This window comes from Natator depressus, chromosome 8, assembly GCF_965152275.1.
Source record: "Natator depressus isolate rNatDep1 chromosome 8, rNatDep2.hap1, whole genome shotgun sequence".
Classification (NCBI taxonomy): Eukaryota; Metazoa; Chordata; order Testudines; family Cheloniidae; genus Natator; species Natator depressus.
The window spans coordinates 47699091-47718659 of NC_134241.1; the positions used below are offsets into that span (position 1 = coordinate 47699091).

General features: G+C 45.9%; 1 long non-coding RNA gene across 2 annotated transcripts in view; it reads right to left on the bottom strand.

Moving 5' to 3' along the window:
* The window catches only part of LOC141992836 (uncharacterized), a 188157-nt gene that overhangs the window by 162470 nt on the left and 6118 nt on the right, over positions 1 to 19569 (bottom strand). The window contains exon 3 of one of the 2 annotated variants that reach the window (XR_012640664.1): positions 10332 to 10439. The exons of the other annotated variant lie outside the window; for it this stretch is intronic. This is a non-coding gene — a long non-coding RNA (uncharacterized LOC141992836). Of the gene's footprint in view, positions 1 to 10331; positions 10440 to 19569 lie in introns of those variants that run through there. 2 annotated transcript variants of the gene reach the window in all.

The window sequence follows — 19569 nt, forward strand, 5'->3', positions numbered from 1 at the left end:
CCTAGAGAAGATGGTACTTTAGAAGGAAATTGGGCTACAGCCACCAAAAGTTAAAGGATTTTTGCTCAGTGACTGGTTCTCTGAGAGAAGCTGCAGTGGAGAAACATCTTGGAGGTTTCACGGGAACAAAGAGGCTGGGAATGGGTAAAGAGAGGCTGAGCCATGGAAAATGGAGTGGCAGGATGTGACGTTGTACCCCATAATGCTCTATAGAAATGTGCTTAGGAGTGTAAATATGACATAACTGGAATATGTTTTATGCTAGATATGCCACATAACATATCTCTGCAAAGGTTATGATCTAATGAATATATTCATCCTATTTGTATGCATGTATCATTTTTATATCTGAAGTTATGAGCGTTGGCTCTATGCTTGTATTTAAAGTATTTGCTGTAGGAAGCACATAAGACAGTTGTTCAACATAGTGTGAAGGGGTTATGCAAGTAATTGGAAGTACTTAACTATTAATGGACTTTGAGAGATGCCAGTCCACATCTGAACTTTCCTGGGAACATTCAAATTAACATGTAAACAATGGCGTTGGCCTGCAAAAAGCTGAATCATTCATAGACATGTGACTTGCCCAGGTGGCTAGAGACCCCATCTTGTGACTGATGTTGCACAAAAGAAAGATTATATAAGGCCATGGAAGCCACTCCATTTTGTCTTCGGCTAGCTCAAAAGATAACCTCTCCACCCCAAAGAGATGCCTGAAAGAAACTGGAACAAAAGACAGTAATTACAGGGGTGCGAGTGATTGCTGGACCCAGACCAGGAGGAAATCTAGTCTGTAAAAAGCTTATTGGAACATCTCTGAGGGTGAGATTTACCTGCATTTAGTTTCCTACTGTATTAGGCTTAGACTTGCATGTTTTATTTTATTTTTCTCGGTAACTTACTTCGTTCTTGGAACCACTTAAACCACTTCGTTCTTACTTCGTTACTTGGAACCACTTAAATCCTACTTTTTATAGTTAATAAAATCACTTTTTACTTATGAATTAACCCAGAGCAAGTAATTAATTCCTGGGGGCACAAACAGCTGCGCATATCTCTGTCGGTATTATAGACGGCGAACAATTTATGAGTTTACCCTGTATAAGCTTTACACAGAGTAAAACAGATTTATTTGGGGTTTGGATCCTATTGGGAACTGGGTATCTGGGTGTTGGAGACAGGAGCACTTCTTAAGCTGTTTTCAGTTAAGCCTGCAGCTTTGCGGGGGATATGATTCAGACTTGGGCCTGTGTTTTTAGCAGGCTAGTGTGTCTGGCTCAACAAAGGTAAGGTACTGAAGTCCCAAGCTGCTAGGGAAAACACGCTCAGAGATAGTTCCAGCACATCAGGTGGCAGTTCCAAGGGGGTCTCTGTGACCCAACCCATCTCACAGGAGTGCCAAAAGCGCCTTTCTCCACCTCCCATTGGCAAGAAGCCTACGCCTGTTCCTCACTAACAAGGAGCTGGCCACAGGGAGCTATGGGATTGCAATATTTGAATACTGCAATACCTGCCACATGGGGCAGCTACAGCTGCTTCAAAATAGAACAGGTAGCCAAGAGCACACCCCACTGGAATGCCACATGCTTCGGCCCCTTTGCACTAGCTGCATTGGCCAAAGGAGCTGTAGGATAGGCCTCAGAGCCCCTGGGAAAATGGCCCCACACCAGGGATCCTGTACGCTTGGCCCCAAGACAACACCATCTGCTCTGCCACAGTGCTCTGCAGGCTGTGAGTGGAGGAAAGGCAGGGTGGGGTTGGATGGGGCAGACTTCAGGCAGAAGGAGACGTGACTGGAATGGCCCTGCACTCCCACAGTAGTCCAGAGGTGCTGTTGTAACAGGGGGAACAGTTCATGGAAGTCACAGGGATGCACTAGCCGGAGCTGGGGTCCCAAGCCAGCCACATCCAGGGCACAGGGTATCTCCCTCTCTGTCCCTGTGTTGGGATGAACCTGGCCCTCCACCAACTCCCCGTTGAGCATTAGATCCACAGTAAGGTACTGGCTCCCATATGCAGAGCCACCAATGGGGCACAGACCTTGCTCTCCATGCTGCTCCAAGAACCCTGCCATTAGCATAAACCATGGAGCTGTCAGCACCCCTGGTTTATTATCCATACCTTTCCTAAAGGTTCCTGACACTGTTAGCTTTTTTGAGTGCTGCTGCACAGCGAGGGGATGTTCTCGGAGAACTATCCAGGACAACTCCCTTATCTCTTTCTTGAGCAGAGAGAGATAATTTAGACCTCAATTTTCTACATATATTTGGGATTATGTTTCCCAATGTGCATTACTTTGCACTTACCAACATTGAATTTCATCTGCCATGTTGTTGCCTAGTCACCCAGCATTGAGAGATCCCTTTGCAGCTCTTCGCATTGAGCTTTGGACTTAATTAGCTTGAGTAATTCTGTATTGTCTGCAGATTTTACCACCTCGCTGTTATACAGCCCTTGTAACCATTTTATCTGAGCCCCTCACAGTATTGAATAGGTTTCTCCTCACAAGTGCCCCTGTGAGGTAGGGCATGGCTGTTATCCCCATTGTACAGATAGAGAACTGAGGCACAGTGACCTGCCCAAGGTCACACAGGACATCTGAGGCAGCACAAAAAATTGAACCCAGCTCGCCAGCTGGCACCCAAACCATCCTGCCAACTGGGAAGCCAGGTGGAGAGTTATTTCTCTTTCTAGACCCACTGCAGGAGGGAGGAATCTGACAGGCACCTGCTTCCCCTTTGGACGGCTGCTCCAAGGGAATAATTGGCATTGAGTTGCTTCTCCCTATGGATCAGGCTGGGCTGTCAGTTGTTTGTGTGTTTGAGGCGGACCCTGACAGCTCCAAACAGAGCACATTCCAGCCCGCCCAGTCAGAGGGCATCTCCTAGGGCTCCTTTGGCAAGATCACCTCAGCAAGGTCAGCTCTGAGCTTGCAACTGAGAGAGACCTTGTCACAACCGCTCACAGCTCCTCCTGTGTGTCTCCCGTGCTGGTCCTGGCATGTGCGAGGGTTCCGGGTGGAAGCTGGGCATGTTCTTTGTGTGTGCCATGTCAGAAGAGATAGACGTCATGCTCCTCGGCAATGACAAGACTGAGGGACCTAGGGTAGGAGTTGGCCTTCAGGCTTCTGCTCCACATGGGGCTTCAAAGGCATTCACACAACATATGAAATACCTTCCTAGGACGAGAAAATGCAGCCAGGAACCACAGCACCCCTGAGAGCTATGCCTTGCAGAGAAAGGGTGTAGACTGGGCTAAGGCTGCAGGCTGACACCCAGACCACCTGGGTTCCAGGCCTCTGTTAGGCCTTGCATGAACTAAGGCTCAACATGCAAAGTAGGCAGTAGTTCCCCTTTCAATCCCGTCCCACCAATAGGTGTCCTTGCCAGTTTCTCTGCTTCAAAGCCAACTACCCTGGACTGGAAGAAGAGGGGCTGAAAAGATCAAGGCTAAGTGGCCCTAGCCAAGCAGAGCACACACAGGGATCAGAAGAGGAGGAACTGCCACAGGTCAGGAATATGGGGGCAGAGGCAGAACTGTGTCATGGAATCTTGGGCTCCTTTCCAGCCTGCACTATTATGATTATTATTTACTTGCATTACTGTAGCATCCAGGAGCAGGGCCCCATCCAGTCAGAGCCAGCAATCCCTCATTTTCACAAGCTCTAAATTCACAGTCAGAAGGAAAATACCTCTAAAGAAAGATATTCCAGAGCGAATTAAATCAAACCAAATACACCACAGAAAAAGGTGGTGCTGAGAATTCGAATAGTTTCATTTCCAGTTCAATAGTGCCCTCTGGACTCAGCTGAGTGAACTGCATACATCAGCACACCCTGAGCAATCTCAGGGCTGCCTTAAACCAGACCAACTCTGGACTGTTGACTTGTGGGGAACAAAGACAGCTTCCACATGTGAACAGTCAGGGTGACCTTCCAACCACATCAGGCAGAGCTACGGGCCTCACAGGAAAGTCCCTTGGATTTACCTTAGCCTTCTTTTCTGACATTTAATAGTGCCAAAAAGACACAGATCCCTGGTTGTAATGAGTTGTTTACAATATTCTCAACAGGGGATGTGTGTACACATACCTACATGGAAAGACTGAAACATAACTATGTTACAAGGAAAACAAGAAGTACTGTACCTGTATTGTCTTCTGTCTTGCTTAACTAGGGGCCTGGAACAAACAATAGGTAATAAAATGTCCTGACAAGTAACGCTCAACCAGAAGCTCCAGTGAAGAGGGTGGATCCTTGCCAGGAAATTTGGAGCCAGCACAGTTCAGCTATTTGAGTGAAAAACGCACGCTTTTCCCATTTGAGACAAATCCTTACAACCTATGGAACGAGAGGACCCAAGCTGCAACATTGCATGGAAATAGTTCCCAGTCCACCTTTTCTAACAGGCAGCTGGTTGGATAGGAGCAGTTAAGGTGAATTTGGAAATCTTGCACTCAGCATCTGCAGTGAGTTGAGCATACACAAGGTCTAAGAGACGGTATCTGCCCTGAGAACTTAGTCTACATAGACAAGAAACAGTGGGTGGGGGAAGAATCACTATCTCGCTTTATAGATGGGTCTGCCCTTGTGGAGTCACGTGCGTAAGGCCCTGATTCAGCAAAGCACTTAAGCACATGCTTGAACTAAAAGTACTTTAGGGCATCACTTAGTATTTAGTATGAGCCCTTTATAATAAACTACTCAGACCTGGAAAAAAAAATCTTCACATAAATTGCTCCAAAGAGTTTAAAATCTACATCAATTACAGTGAAAAGGTAAGAAAAAAAGATTATCCCCATTTTACAGGTTGGAAACAGAAATTAAGGGCTTGTCTACATATGGAAGTTTACCAGCCTAATTATACTGCTACAGTTATACTGATATAATTATGTCAGTAAATTTCCCAGGGTAGACAAGTCATAAGGCAGTGATTTTCAAAGCTATCTATGGGATTTGGACAGCCAGTTAAAGTCAACAGGAACCAAGCTTTCAAATCAGTTCTGAAACTCAGCCTGAGTGACTTGGCTGAGGTCACACAGAGTCCAGTGCAGAGCCAAAACCTCAAACCCAATCTCCTGAGTGCAAGCCCAGTGCAATGATTGGTTCAGATAACCTTACAGAGAACATGCACCCCCCCCCTCTTTTTTTTTTTTTTTTTTTTTTTTAAAGTGTGGTATTAGTGGGGAAAAACAGCCTGACAGACCCGGAAAGTGCAGTCTTCTGTCTGTTCACATAACAGGCAGGTACAACATTGACATGAGAGCGGGTTGGAGACATTTTGACAGAACCATGTTCTGTTGCACTAAGAGGTTCTGCCAAAATAGAAACACTTTGTGAAATCTGGGCAATTTTGCCAGCATTGTTTCAGAAGGAAACCAGAAAAAAGTTCTGACAACGCTGAAACATCTGTGTCTGATGAGTTCTGTGTCTTCCCCAGCCCCTCACAGCTGTTTAGAGGGTTTCAGTGTGTCTGATTCAGTTTCCCCCAATCTCTTCAATAATTGCTGTGTCTGGTGGTTTCCTGTTTTGACCCCAGCCCTCCAGCACAATCATTCAGTAGTGTAAGAGGATAAATGGAGTTTACCCACTTCTCATCTAAGGAACAGAACATTTGTTTGCTCCTACTCCTCTGTGATAAGCAAATCCTAGCTGCATGACCACCACACAACTGAGGTTCACTATAAAGCTGTGCTAACACACAGAATACCAGTTATACCCAGCAACAGATCAGTCATGGAAATGATGGCCTGTAAAAATCCGCCGTGAGCCATCCAGTGCTATTGCAGGCATGCGCTGACTGAATCCATTTGCTGACCATTGAAAGCTTACGACACTTATTTATTTTACAACTTTACATAATTTACTTTTATCTGGCAAAAAGTGAAGTGTCAGCAATCCAACATTCTTTTATTTTAGGGGAAGAAATGGAATAGTCTGAAGCAGAACATCTCCCATACACATTTTTAGCTTGGCTTCATGTATTTATTATTAGTATAATTTCAAATTAACCATTTTTCCTCTTATACTGCACACACTTGGCATCTACCATGCCACTGCCCAGCCTGGAACATCAAAAAGGTTAGTTTACCCATTTATTTTGTTGCCACTACACCGCTGAGGTTATTAATAGTCTCTCCCCTTCTGGGGCAATAAAGTGTCTGGGAGACCAGGAATCCTGTGACCCTAGGGAAGAAGTTACTCACCTTGTGCAGTAACAATGGTTCTTTGAGATGTGTCCCTATAAGTGCTCCACTGTATGTGAGTCTGTGTCCCTGAGCTGCTAAATGGAGAACTTCAGTAGCAGTTGGGCCCGCACACGCGCTGTCTCTCCTCGTGCTGCACTATGAGGCTAGCCAGTGCACGTGGGCTAACAGTCCTCAGTTCCTTCTCTACCACAGAGTCATAGCAAGAACTCTGAAGTAGAGGGCAGGTAGCAGAGCACCCATAAGGGGACACATCTAAAAGAGCCATTGTTACTGCACAAGGTAACTTCGAGTAATGTCCCTATGGGTACTGCACTGTAGAGGACTCCGAAGCAGTGCCCCCCTTGGAGGGCTGGGACTTCGGCGTCTGGTTAGTCACAGATGCAAGTACTGTGGAGCCGAACATGGCAACAGAGGCAGAGTCCTCAGTGGTCTCAATGTTCTGCGAAGGTGTGAACTGATGGCCACGTCGCCACTCTGCAGATCTGAGGTGGGGACATTCCTCAAGAAGGCAACAGATTGATCTCCTCATCTTATAGAGCCTGTACAGATTGAGTCCAGAGGGGTCATGTGACAAATTAGAGAGTTTGGGGGCTAATATTGCTGAGCCCTTAGATCTTTCCACCATGGAAAGAAATAGTCTAAGCCCTGGTCTACACTAGGAGTTTAGGTCGAATTTAGCAGCATTAAATCGATGTAAACCTGCACCCTCCACATGATGAAGCCCTTTTTTTCGACTTAAAGGGCTCTTAAAATCAATTTCCTTACTCCACCCCCAACAAGTGGATTAGCACTTAAATCGGCCTTGCCCAGTCAAATTTGGAGTACTGTGGACGCAATTATATGGTATTGGCCTCCGGGAGCTATCCCGGAGTGCTCTATTGTGACCGCTTGAACAGCACTCTCAACTCAGATGCACTGGCCAGGTAGACAGGAAAAGGCCCACAAACTTTTGAATTTCAATTTCCTCTTTGCATGGTCACCTGCAGCTTGCCACGCTGGCCAGAGCTCATCAGCAGAGGTGACCATGATGGAGTCCCAGAATCGCAAAAGAGCTCTAGCATGTACCAAACGGGAGGTACGGGATCTGATCGCTGTATAGGGAGAGGAATCCGTGCTATCAGAACTCCGTTCCAGTTTTCGAAATGCCAAAACATTTGTCAAAATCTCCCAGGGCATGAAGGACAGAGGTCATAAAGGGACCCAAAGCAATGCCACATGAAACTTAAGGCGCTGAGGCAAGCCTACCAGAAAACCAGAGAGGCAAACGGCCGCTCCGGGTCGGAGCCCCAAACATGCCGCTTCTATGATGAGCTGCATGCCATTTTAGGGGGTTCAGCCACCACTACCCCAGCCGTGTTGTTGGAATCCTTCAGTGGAGATGGAGGCAACACAGAAGCAGGTTTTGGGGACGAGGAAGAGGATGATGATGAAGTTGTAGATAGCTCACAGCAAGCAAGCGGAGAAACCGGTTTTCCCGACAGCCAGGAACTGTTTCTCACCCTGGACCTGGAGCCAGTACCCCCCCGAACCCACCCAAGGCTGCCTCTTGGACCCGCCAGGCGGAGAAGGGACCTCTGGTGAGTGTACCTTTTAAAGTACTATACATGGTTTAAAAGCAAGCATGTTTAATGATTAATTTGCCTTGGCATTTGCGGCTCTCCTGGATGTACTCCCAAAGCCTTTGCAAAAGGTTTCTGGGGAGGGCAGCCTTATTCCATCCACCATGGTAGGACACTTTACCACTCCAGGCCAGTAGCACGTACTCGGGAATCATTGTAGAACAAAGCATTGCAGTGTATGTTTGCTGGTGTTCAAACAACATCCATTCTTTATCTCTGTGTTATCCTCAGGAGAGTGATATCATTCATCGTCACCTGGTTGAAATAGGGTGCTTTTCTTAAGGGGACATACAGAGGTGCCCGTTCCTGCTGGGCTGTTTGTCTGTGGCTGAACAGAAATGGTCCCCGCTGTTAGCCCCGGGGAGGGGTGAGGGGCTAGCCACGCGCTGGGGGGAGGCAAAATGTGACCTTGAAACAAAAGCACATGTGCTGTGTATGTAATGTTAACAGCAAGGTTTACCGTGAAAGAGTGTACCCATTGTTCTATAAAATGGGTCTCTTTAAATACCACTGTCCCTTTTTTTTTTTTCCTCCACCAGCTGCATGTGTTTCAAGGATCACAGGATCTTCTCCTTCCCAGAGGAGAGTGAAGATTAGAAGGTGAAAAAAAGGCACTCACAATGAAATGTTCTCTGAGCTCATGCTGTTCTCCCACACTGACAGAGCACAGACGAATGCGTGGAGGCAGACAATGTCAGAGTGCAGGCAAGCACGAAATGACCGGGAGGAGAGGTGGCGGGCTGAAGAGAGAGCTGAAGCTGAAAGGTGGCGGCAGCATGATGAGAGGAGGCAGGATTCAATGCTGAGGCTGCTGGAGGATCAAACTAATATGATCCAGCGTATGGTTGAGCTGCAGGAAAGGCAGCAGGAGCACCCGCAGCTACAGCCCCTGTGTAACCAACTGCCCTCCTCCCCAAGTTCCATAGCCTCCTCACCCAGATGCCCAAGAATGCGGTGGGGGGGCCTCCAGCCACTCGGCCACTCCACTCCAGAGGATTGCCCAAGCAACAGAAGGCTGGCATTCAATAAGTTTTAAAGTTTTAAAGTGCTGTATGGCCTTGTCCTTCCCTCCTCCACCACCCCTCCGGGTGCTTCTCTCCTCCATCACCCCTCCTGGGCTACCTTGGTAGTTATCCCCCTATTTGTGTGATGAATTAATAAAGAACGCATGAATGTGAAGCAACAATGACTTTATTGCCTCTGCAAGCGGTGATCGAAGGGAAGAGGGGAGGGTGGTTAGCTTACAGGGAAGTAGAGTGAACTAAGGGGCAGGGGGTTTCATCAAGGAGAAACAAACAGAACTTTCACACCGTAGCCTGGCCAGTCATGAAACTGGTTTGCAAAGCTTCTCTGATGCGCACCGCACCCTCCTGTGCTCTTCTAACCGCCCTGGTGTCTGGCTGTGCAAAACCAGCAGCCAGGCTATTTGCCTCAACCTCCCACCCCACCATAAACATCTCCCCCTTACTCTCACAGATATTGTGGAGTGCACAGCAAGCAGTAATAACAGTGGGAATATTGGTTTCGCTGAGGTCTAACCGAGTCAGTAAAATGCGCCAGCGCGCTTTTAAACGTCCAAATGCACATTCTACCACCATTCTGCACTTGCTCAGCCTGTAGTTGAACAGCTCCTGACTACTGTCCAGGCTGCCTGTGTATGGCTTCATGAGCCATGGCATTAAGGGGCAGGCTGGGTCCCCAAGGATAACTATAGACATTTCAATATCCCCAGTGGTTATTTTCTGGTCTGGGAATAAAGTCCCTTCTTGCAGCTTTTGAAACAGACCACAGTTCCTGAAGATGGAAGTGTCATGTACCTTTCCCGGCCATCCCACGTTGAGGTTGGTGAAATGTCCCTTGTGACCCACCAGTGCTTGCAGCACTATTGAAAAGTACCCCTTGCGGTTTATGTACTCGCCGACTTGGTGCTCCGGTGCTAAGATAGGGATATGGGTTCCGTCTATGGCCCCACCACAGTTAGGGAATCCCATTGCAGCAAAGCCATCCACTATGACCTGCACATTTCCCAGGGTCACTAACCTTGATATCAGCAGATCTTTGATTGCGTGGGCTACTTGCATCACAGCAGCCCCCACAGTAGATTTGCCCACTCCAAATTGATTCCCGACTGACCGGTAGCTGTCTGGCGTTGCAAGCTTCCACAGCGCTATTGCCACTCGCTTCTCAACTGTGAGGACTGCTCTCATCTTGGTATTCTTGCGCCTCAGGGCAGGGGAAAGCAAGTCACAAAGTTCCATGAAAGTGCCCTTACGCATGCGAATGTTTCGCAACCACTGGGAATCGTCCCAGACCTGCAACACTATGCGGTCCCACCAGTCTGTGCTTGTTTCCCGAGCCCAGAATTGGCGTTCCACCGCATGAACCTGGCCCATTAGCACCATGATGCCCACATTGCCAGGGCCCGTGCTTTGAGAGAAGTCTGTGTCCATGTCCTCATCACTCACGTCACCGCGCTGACGTCGCCTTCTCTCCCGGTTTCGCTTTGCCAGGTTCTGGTGCTGCATATACTGCTGGATAATGCGTGTGGTGTTTAATGTGCTCCTAATTGCCAAAGTGATCTGAGCGGGCTCCATGCTTGCCATGGTATGGCATCTGCACAAAAAAAGGCGCGGAACAATTGTCTGCCGTTGCCCTGACGGAGGGAGGGGCGACTGACAACATGGCTTACAGGGTTGGCTTACAGGGAATTAAAATCAACAAAGGGGGTGGCTTTGTGAGAAACTGAATGGCCCCCTCAAGGATAGAACTCAAAACTGGGTTTAGCAGGCCATTGATTTCACAGAGGGAGGGAGGGAGGAGAAAATGAATACAAAACAAATCTGGTCTATTTCTTGTTTTGAGCCACTTCCTCTATCTTTATACATCTTGCTGGCAGCAGACTGTGCAGTACGACCGCTAGCCGTCATCATTTCCTGGGTGCTCGGCAGAAGACGGCGCAGTATGACTACTGGCCATCATCTTCTGCTGGCTGGAGGTTAAAAGACAGTGCACTGCTAGTAGGACTCAATCGCCACGAGACGAAACAAGGGAAATGACCTGGCTGAGTCACTCCCATGTTTGCCCAGGCGCCCGGTTAAAAGAGCACCCAGGACTACGTCGACGACGGCTACCAGTCATACTGCACTGTCTGCTGCCAAAAGGCAATAAAGTGCTGCTGTGTAGCAATGCAGTACCATGTCTGCCAGCACCCAGGAGACATACAGTGACGGTTAGCTGAGCGGGCTCCATGCTTGCGGTGGTATGGCATCTGCACAGGTAACTCAAGAAAAAAGGCGCAAAACGATTGTCTGCCCCTGCTTTCACGGAGGGAGGGAGGGAACGGGGGCCTGACTATATGTACCCAAAACCACCCGCGACAATGTTTTAGCCCCATCAGGCACTGGGATTTCTACCCAGAATTCAAATGGGCGGCGGAGACTGCGGGAACTGTGGGATAGCCACCCACAATGCAACGCTCCGGAAGTAGACGGTTGCCTCGGTACTGTGGACACACTCCACCGACTACATGCACTTAGAGCATTTGTGTAAGGACACACACAATCAACTCTATAAAACTGCTTTCTACAAAACCAACTTCTATAAATTCGACCTAATTTCGTTGTGTAGACATACCCTAAGGGACTTCCTGAAGGTTTTTGTCCTATCGAGGTGGAATGCAAGGGCTCTCCTGAAGTCAAGGGTATGTAGTATGGCCTCCCTATTGTCTCGAAGGTGACTAGACTGATTCATGTGCAATGATGGGGTCACTTTGGGGATGAACCTTGGATGCAGCCTAAGTGTAACCTCATCTGGGAAGAATACTGTGTAAGGGGAATGTGCCATCAGAGCTGCTATTTCCCCTATTCTTCTAGCCAAGGTAACTGCAATAAGAAAAGTTGTTTTCTTCCATAAGTGTGTTAACGAACAGGTGGCCATAAGTTTGAAGGGGGGCCTAGTTAGCCCTTTCAACACCTGGCTTAGGTCCCAGGAGGGGACAGGAAGTCAAGATTGTGGGAAGGGGTTTGTTATTACCTTAAGGAACATCTCAGTGGTTGGGTGCGAGAGTAGTTACCTGGGGTTTGCAGACCCCAAAACAGTGGTAACTTAACTGTTTCTCTCCAGGCAGTGTCAGGAATAAGTCAATGGGAACATAGCGCTTCCATCCGATAAATGATTGATACAAGCAAGCCTGCTTTTATCTAAAACTACTGTTTATTAGATATTAAGCACACACCCACACACGCACGCACCCACACACACACAATAAGTTTAGGACATCCCAGATATAGTTACCCACAGTCTGAGTTGGTTTTGAGCGATCACCAGCTGGGCTTCCATGGGCCCTCTTTCCATCCAGTTTAAACATCAGCTCCTTACCCTAAGAAAAGCTCCCTCGGACTGCTCTGAGATACTTACTTTTACCCAATCTTTTATAGCTAACACTAACAAAGCACATAACCTATAGTGACTCCTAGTGGGACAGCATAACCCAATTCTCCTGGGTCACCAATTCTCCTAATTTCAACAAACTACTCATTATCTCAAAACGTTTCAGTTGTTTTCGCTAGAAATACAATATATGTCGAGGCACCTAAACCCAAGGTCACTACTCACTCACTCTTCCATAACTTTCTGTTCCATTCTGACTTGCAAACTGTAAGTGTGCAGCGGTCTGACCTTGTCTCACAAAGGCTCAAGATTATTCCTAGCTATGTGATGTTTGGTTTTCAGCTGGCAGTGGCTGAACACACAAAATGCCTGCAGTGCTGCCAAGTTCTGAGGTTCAACTATCCCTGGGCTTGCTGAGGGCACTTTCCCACTCTCCTTTTTGACTTGTGAGAGAGTCCACACACCGTTTCTTTGACCCACTATCCTCTGAAGTCAAAGGCTGAGGGGAAGACTCATGCCCGTTAGAGCCGCCTCCATAAAGATGATTTTCCGGCAGAGTGTTCTGCCCTTGTGGGATCTCAGTTGGAGCTGCTGGCAGAGGGAACACTTTTATTGGATGTGACCCTCGCTGAGGCAGAAAAGGCACTGGGAGTGCTTGTCCACAACCAGGATCACCTCGCTGCAAGTGCAACACTTGAAGCCCAGAGAGCCAGGCATACCTTTGTCCAGGGGGTCCCCCCCGCTCCACCACCAAGGGTCAACACAGGAAGAAAGTCTTTTCTGTCTTGTTTTTTCTTGTTGTTGTTGTTAAGGAAGAGCCAAATAAAATCAGAAGAAAGCAAGAAGGTTTCTAAAAACTAAAGATTAACAACTGCAAAGGAGAGTTAACGATCTGTTAGCAGATCGTTAAAAGGCTCCATCTCTAGCCGGGATGGTTGAGAAGGAACTGAGGATGGTTAGCCTGTGCATGCTAGCTAGCCCCGGGGTGCAGCACGAGAAGACAACACATGTGCGGGCCCAATGGACACTGGTACCAAAGTTCTCCCATCAGCAGCACAGGGACGCAGACACACCTCCAGTGGAGCACCCATAGCGACACTACTTGAAGGGTCAATAGTCCCAGGCCTCCCGTGGGGTCCTGACCCTTTTACTCCAAAGTCCTTACTGGTCCTTCTGCTGGGGATGGTAGAGGAACTCAGGCCTGCCCACTCTTCTGGGTTCCAGTCCAGGGACTATGTAGGGAGCTCCTCGAACCAGATCCTCCCATTCCCTTGCTACTTCCAACTCGGCTCTTCAGTAGGCTTCTCCCCGACTCATGCTTTCATTCTCCTGCTCCAGAAGTCCAACTTCCTGGGAGGCTTCTTGGCAGTCTGCTGCTGGAGGAGTTCCCTCCCAGTAGCCTCTCTGGCAGCCACCCCTGTCGTCTAGTCTGCAGCCTTTTTATCTCCCTAGCTGGTACAAGTCCAGCAATCAGCCTCAGCTGATGAGATAATTAGTCTCTGTTAAACCCTTAGGGCATGTCTACACTGTGATAAAAGATCCGCAGCACAGCTGCAGCTGGCCCAGGTCAGCTGACTCAGGCTATGGAGCTGTTTAATCATGGTGTAGACATTGGGGCTTAGGCTGGAGCCTGGGATCACATTAAGTGTATAGTGTAGACAAGCCTAAGTCTTTCCTCACACTACCTTGCCAAAACATTGTCACAGTTGCAGAGCTAGTGCACCCCTTCAGGTGTCAGGCTTTGTGCCTTCACCCCCCTAGAGTGGGACAGACAGTATCCCACCAGGCTTACCCAGCAGGTCTATTTGGCACCTGTGGCTCTTCCCTTCAAGAGTCTGTGATGAGGAACAGAGCGACCAGACAACCTATTTAAACCAAGACGTTGTTCCTAAACAGTAGGAACAAAGAAAATATTTAGAGATCAAAGGATTTCAAAACAGTCTGCACACATCTATCCTACCACCCCCTCACAGTGCCCTAGGCAGGCCTAGCTTCTTCAGGCACCCCAGCAGCTGCCTGTGTCAGCCTGGTTTCCCTGAACAGCTCCCCAGCAACTGCCTCCCCACTGGAAAGAGTCTCTTAATTCAGCCAGAGTATCTTTGTTCGTGTCTGTTCCTGGACTTTGCCCAAAACCAGTTTGCTAGACTCTGCAGGATGCTGAGCCCGTCTCCTCAGAGCCAGTGGCTCCAGCCATTATCCTTTACCAACCCTCAAGTGTTTGCAAAGGAGTGGCTCATCTTGAGCTATTTTTCCTCCATTCCTGCTTGTTCGCCTTACAGCCCCCTATTAAACTAATGTAGTCCTACAATAAGCATCTCAATAACCAGGTCAACAGACTATTCATAAATTACAGAGCAGCCCCACATCCCTCACAAATGTCTCAAATGCAAGCTACTTGGACCTCTTCTAGGTGACAGGGAAGTTCATTCTCCTTGTCCACTCAATTCTTTGTCTTCATTAATGAGATGCCACTTGTGTTAATAGCATGAGTGTGTTAGACACTTGCCCTCTAAGCCAGTGAGCAACCTTCAGGCGATAACAACAAGGGTTAATCCTCCAGGATTGTCCTGGAGTCTCCAGGAGCTGAAGATTAATCTTTAATTAAAGATTATGTCATATGATGAAACCTCCAGGAATACCAGGGTTGCCAACCAAAATTGGCAACCCTAGTAACATCCTGAGTTTGGATCCAAACCAATGACTGAGCGAAAAGCTCAATGTTCCATTAACAATCTCTCCAAGCCATCTAGTTGAGTTAGCATGTTCTGCTTCACTGACAGTTGAAGCTGCCTTGGGTACACAACTGCCCTTGCCTTCTCAGCATCTGTAATATGAACAAGTTTAGGAGCATTAGCATCCATTTAATTTTCAGCACTTAGACTTCATAATTCTTCTCATTTTGTCACTCTTAATATTTATAAGACATCTGGCGAGTGATTGATTTTCCCTAGGACCCCTTGGTCATTCACATGTGCTTATCTCCAGCATGTAGGGGGCAATCAACGGATTTATAGCAGCCAATAAAAGTTGTTACCAAAAGTACAGTTTCTTTTTTCTGTGCGCTAATTTCTAATAACTCTTATGCATGATAGCAATTACTGACAAAAGTCAGCCTCTGTTAATAGAGTTTATCTCAGTTCATCATATATCCTTTGTCTGTGGAAGCATTTTGACAAGCCTGAGGTTAATTAAAACCAAGAAGACAATAAAATACACCTAATCAAACATTACAGGTACAGAAATCAATTAGCAGATTTATGGCACTTCGGAGCATTCTATAATGTGCAAAATTCAAAGAAACTGTCAGTTCCATCTCCCCAAGACACTGTAATTGAATTTCTAATTGAAACTATTTTTCAATAGGTAACACAATCCAGCAAAGTTTGATTTGCATAAAAGTGGGGTCTGTAGAGGCCAGAGGAGTCTTTAAAAAAAAAAAAAAACACACCACGAAGAAATCCCAAGCTGCTTCCCTTGTTATAGTAATTATTATTATTTGCATATTCAAAATGTCCTAAAGTCATTTAGAATCAATAAAATGGCCAGCACTGTGCTGAGATGAAACTGGGATATGGCAGATTCCAGCAGAGAGATTTGAATTAGACCCTTCTAAAATAATCATGGTTTGGATCTCATTGCCCCAACAGGTTTACAGCAGGTCCCAAGGGAAGCCCTGTAGCAGGGCTGTCTTGGGGCCCAGAATAGGGTGCCAGAATTCAGGACTGATGTGCGTTGGCACTGCTGGGTAGGGGATTTTTGTCCCATATCTGCTTGGACCATGTCAAGATGCTGGTAAATGCTACTAGCCCCCCAGCTTCATGAGCACAGGAGTTAAGTTCAGTCAAGCTGGAAGGAGAGGTTAACAGTGTGAAGAATGTGACACACCCACTGTCCAGGACTCAGAGCCTCCATTTGCCTTCTAAAAAAAATCAAAACCACTTCCTGCACTTTCCTGAGTACCGACAGCCTCTCCTATCCATGTCTCCCACTTCCCCCCAGCATGATCATGACTTCCCAATGCAGAAAATCCACAGCATGCTGAAAACTTGGAGACAGGATACAACAAACAGAATTTGATATCAACAGAAATAACTCAAGCAACAGTCTACCAACCATACTTTATTTTCATATCCATGGACTCTGTAGCAGAATTTCCCATTTGCTGCACCAAAGTGCCTAAGAAAGAGGCTTAGTGTTAGAGCTAAGCAAATATTTAAAAAAATCCAAACTCTTGTTTAAAAAATGGTCTTTCTTTAAAAAAAATTAATGACTGACCGTTTGTTCCACAAAATTAAATTTTTTTCTGAAAATTTTCAATAATAGTTTTGATTAAAGTTTCTAATTAAAAATAGGAAAATGTTTTGGAAAAAGGGGTCATTCCAAGCTCAGAAAAAAGGCAACCACTTCAAAATGTTGAAGTTATTCTCCAGACAATGGCTCTGACTGCCAGATGCTGGGACAGAGGATGGATCACTCAGTAATTGCCCTGTTCTGTTCATTCACCCTGAAGCACCTGGCACTGGCCACTGTCAGAAGACAGGATACTGGGCTAGATGGACCATTGGTCCAAGCCAGTATGGTCAGTCTTAGGTTTCTTTTACATTAATTTTTTCAAGCAGCGCTACCTGCTGTGGTTCATAGATTATTTAGATGTTCGCTTTGAACCCCATAGCTAGTATTTTACGGTTCTGTTCAAGAGTTCTAGGCTTAACTCTCGGTACATAGGATGTTCAATCCTTCTAGCTTTTTGACCTAAATATGCATAAAAAATTGCAACTTGGAAAACCAGCTTTGTCCCTCAGCCCTCTTCTTGAATAATTGAATGTTAATGATGTCACAACCAAATTGCTCTCAGTTACTTACAAAGGTTCCAGTAATATGTCAATTCCCCCAAACACAGAGACCAAGAGAAATCAGGAGAAGGGGAAAGTAAAAAATGGATGCTCCTTTTAGATTCAGTATTGGGTGGTAGATAGCTTCAGACAAGGGTCCTGGATCTTTGCTTTGGGTAGGCAGGATCTGCAGTCAATCTGGGATCCAGTTGGAAAGGCTAGATTGGAGGTGAAGTGCCATTATTGAATGAAGTTCCCCCAGGGGCAGGTTCTGGTGGAGATAATGGTCCCTTCTGGCCTTGGAATCTATTTGTGATCCTGCACTCTGACCTAGCACAGGCCCTAGAACTTCTCCAAAACAATGCCTAGAGCAGATCTTTTAGAAGAAACATCCAATCTGGATTTAAAAATTATCAAGTGATAGAGAGTCCACCAAGACCCTTGTTCCAGATACCATCAGATGACCAGCCACACCCAAACCTGGGGCTGACTGGGGTTTCTTGGTAAAATGCAAGCAATTCCATGGCTGTGATTGATAGAAAACTACTAGTCTGGTCAGTTTTCCTGTAGTCTTTTCTCCCAAATGATTTTTACACACACATAATGCATCCCTGGGCAGCCTCAAGATATGTCAACAGAAGCACAGGTCTTGGAACCAAGGTCAAACGAGTTTCCCAGCATGTAGGACTGAGGGAAAAAAAACCTTAAAAAAAAAAGTCATCTAACCAAAAATCCAGAACTCACAGTGCATTTTTCAAAGGTCTCCAATCTGTTGCACTCTCTCCTAAAGGCAGATCTTGTTGCTTAATCCCATCCAGCCTTGCAAAAATCATACATAAATAACGGTATGGACTATTGCACTATGTGGATATACACAACTATATATATAGTTATTTAAGGTTGAATATTGATTATAGATCTATGTTGATTTACACATTTATTCTGTTGCATATAAGGTATCAATAGCTAACCATTATCTCCAATTTACAGGAGGATGAACCGAAATATAAACGAAAAACACAAGAAATGGAAATTCAAGAGCAGTGTAAAACTAGATTTTTGTTTGCAAAACCTGATCTGAATAGAAATGTGATCATTGTGTTTTAAAGTGGACTGAAAACAGTTTTTAATTAAACCTTCCTTTGTGGTGCTGGGAACCCAAACCCAACCGCTTTGGGCCACTGCATGAGAAGTAGGAAGTGAAACTGACTAGGAAAGTCAAACAAGCCTAGTTTCCCTTTAGAAATGCAAAAAGGAAATCAATAGTGAAAACAGTGAAAAGTAAAATGGGATTTTGAAAATTCTTCAAATTTTAGGAAGTAACCAAACAATTTTTAAAATCAAAATAAAATTCCAGCTATACTGTGTCGCAAATAGAAACACTCAACCCCTGCAATCTGATCTAATTTTCTACTTGAAAATTATAAGCATGTACATTTTAACTGTATACTTTTTAGAAGTATAAGTATAAAAATCAAAATTTTAATACATACAGATTTAAACCCTTACAGTTTGCAAGGCGAAAACTCAGGTTGTGTTGGTGGGACAGTTGGATGGAGGGGATGAAAGAGTTTTAAGAGCTTGTCTACACAGTAAATTACTGCCCAGCAAGACAGGGTGTGAATTTACTGCACAATACACCAAGCTGCACTCTGGGTCTTTCATTGTGCTATAGCAGTGTCCACAAGAGAGGTTACTGTGTGGCAAGTTGGTGCACTGTAGATAAACACCCTGGCTTGCCACACAGTAAGTTGCTATGTAGACAAGCCTTAACTTTAAATACAGCAGACACTATTACCTCTGACCTGCCCCACCACCCCATTCTGTAGCTAATCACTCTATCCAGCCCTCAGCTGAATACTAGGAAATTCCCACACAAAAACTTTGTGAAAATTAGTTAAGGTTCTTTAAGTGCATTTCTTCAAAATGAAACACTAATAGCCAAGAAATCAAATTAATTTATGCCCAACTCAATGCCAATTTCAGAGCATTAGCCCATTATCACAATATTACCACACTGTCACTCTAATACCCCTCTTAACATTTTCAGTTCTACAATACTATCTCCTTTAGTAAAACAACACCCTGCACATATATACATTGTTAACAGCATCACTTCCACCATTATCTCCCTTGTTTGCACCCCTTTCTTACGCAGGATTACTCTTGTTGCTTGTTTTATGAATGTCACTGACAGCTCAGCAATACTGGAGGTCTGGAAGGAATGAGTAAACAAAGTGTCCAAAGTATCTATTTCAGCTAGATTGCACGGAGAGAGATTACAGAATGTAGTAGACAAATAGAAACTAGGCAGCTTGACTGCCAGGCAGGCTAGTCAGCAAAGGAGAGCCAGATACTTAGGTAACTTCCATTTGTTTTCTCACCACGATCTTCTCCCTGGGGCACATTTCCCATTCCTTAGAGAACCATTTTGTGGGAGATGAGCGTTTATTACCCCAGAACAGGCAACTGTTCATCCAAATACTACCATACTTGAGATGAAATGCTGGTGGAGTCGGGGC